This window comes from Schistocerca americana, chromosome 3 (assembly GCF_021461395.2).
Source record: "Schistocerca americana isolate TAMUIC-IGC-003095 chromosome 3, iqSchAmer2.1, whole genome shotgun sequence".
Taxonomy (NCBI): Eukaryota; Metazoa; Arthropoda; class Insecta; order Orthoptera; family Acrididae; genus Schistocerca; species Schistocerca americana.
Window position 1 is genome coordinate 288,450,051 of NC_060121.1, and position 1,747 is coordinate 288,451,797.

The window sequence follows — 1,747 nt, forward strand, 5'->3', positions numbered from 1 at the left end:
AACATACTATGCAAGGCGTGCAGTAACTTCCGTGGCCAGCACCATCTCCGGACTTGTCTCCAACCGAGCACATGTCGGATATGATGGGACGAGAAGTGATTCGTGCAACTCGTCAGCAAACACTCTTACAGAACTACGTGAGCAGATCGAGCAGGAGTGGAAAAACGTATCCAAGGACAGTATTCGTCATCTGTACGATCGACTCGATGCTAGAGTCAGCGCCTGCACTGCCGTCCGTGGAGTCTACGCCACGTACTAACACAGGTGTTTCAGCATGGGTCGATACTGGTACTTCCGAACCGCTTGTCGTATCTGTAAATCTGATCATTTCATGCACTCCATATTCACTCCTAAGCCAACGGCCTTGCCGCAGTGGTAGCACCGGTTCCCATCAGATCACCGAAGTTAAGCGCTGTCGGGCTGGGATAGCACTTGGATGGGTGACCACCCAGTCTGCCGAGGGCTGTTGGCAAGCGGGGTGCACTCAGCCCTTGTGAGGCAAACTGAGAAGGTACTTGATTGAGAAGTAGCGTCTCCGGTCTCGGGAAGAGACATACGGCCGGGAGAGCGGTGTGCTGACCACGTGACCCTCCATATCCGCATCCAGTGACACGGCGGCCGGTCGGTACCTTTGGGTCTTCATGGACTGTGCGGGAGGAGAGATATGCAATAAACCTTGAGTGAAATGCAAACCTCTAAAAGAAAGTACTATTTTTTCCGGCAGTGAATTTACAATCGGTCTTGCTTTCTAGATATAAAAACAGTTCGTAACGGAAGATGTTCTTTTTACTCACGACATTTTATGTCCGATTTCCGCTCACATCAGGATTCGTCGTTAGCTTGCACAATTTTGAAGTATTCCTCGTTTGTCACTGATTCTTTCTTCTAATAAACATTGCTTTGTGCAGCTACACATTTCTTGATGAGAGACACAGCACAGTGTAGTACCAGTACTGTTTGTTTGCATACTTCCTGCTAAACTTGTCTCGGTGTGTTTTGCGTGAGTGGTGTGCCAGCTTAAAAGCTACTTTTTTTTTTTAATTCTAGATTTAAAATGTTCTTGGTTCAAATTGCTCTAAGCACTATTGGACTTAACTTCTGAGGTTATGAGAACCCTAGAACTTCGAACTACTTAAACGTAACTAACCTAAGGACATCACACAACACGCAATCATTACGAGGCAGAGAAAATCCCTGACCCCGCCGGGAATCGTATCCGGGAACCCGAGATGCTTAATGAACAGAACCCTTGATGCGAGATTTGGAACGAGCGATCCATGACAGATTCCGTGTATACGTGCAGTGGGGGAACAACGGACCATAGATGCAAGAAGTAAATAGCCATGGCAGCATTGCTCGTTGTTGCAATTGAGTAGCCATAAACAGTTTCTTCCGCTGCAGGCTTCAAGACATCAACATCTGCAGTGTATCGTCCAGGCAAAAAATAAATTGAAAATCATCAGTCATAGAAATATAGTCGGCTAAATGTAATCTTAATCGGCTAGAAACGTGCAAAGATGTTATCTGTCAACGACAACGAGAAAAGTACATAAATCACCGAATGGTGTTATTTCTCCGAGACGACACCTACTATGCAGCGGAGAATCCTTGAATAAAACAAGAATCAGTAACACGCCTGTAGGAGGAATGAGTCAAGACGTGTATGGATTCAGATCCTATCTGACGGCAACAACCACTAATGGAAAATGTTTCGTACGTATAATAATTTGTAACATCATTCTCGTTG

At 45.7% G+C, this 1,747-nt stretch overlaps 1 pseudogene; it reads left to right on the forward strand.

The window, feature by feature from the left end:
- Window positions 1–354: 354 nt before the first annotated feature.
- On the forward strand, window positions 355–472 carry LOC124607804 (annotated as a pseudogene).
- The last annotated feature ends 1,275 nt before the right edge of the window (window positions 473–1,747 follow it).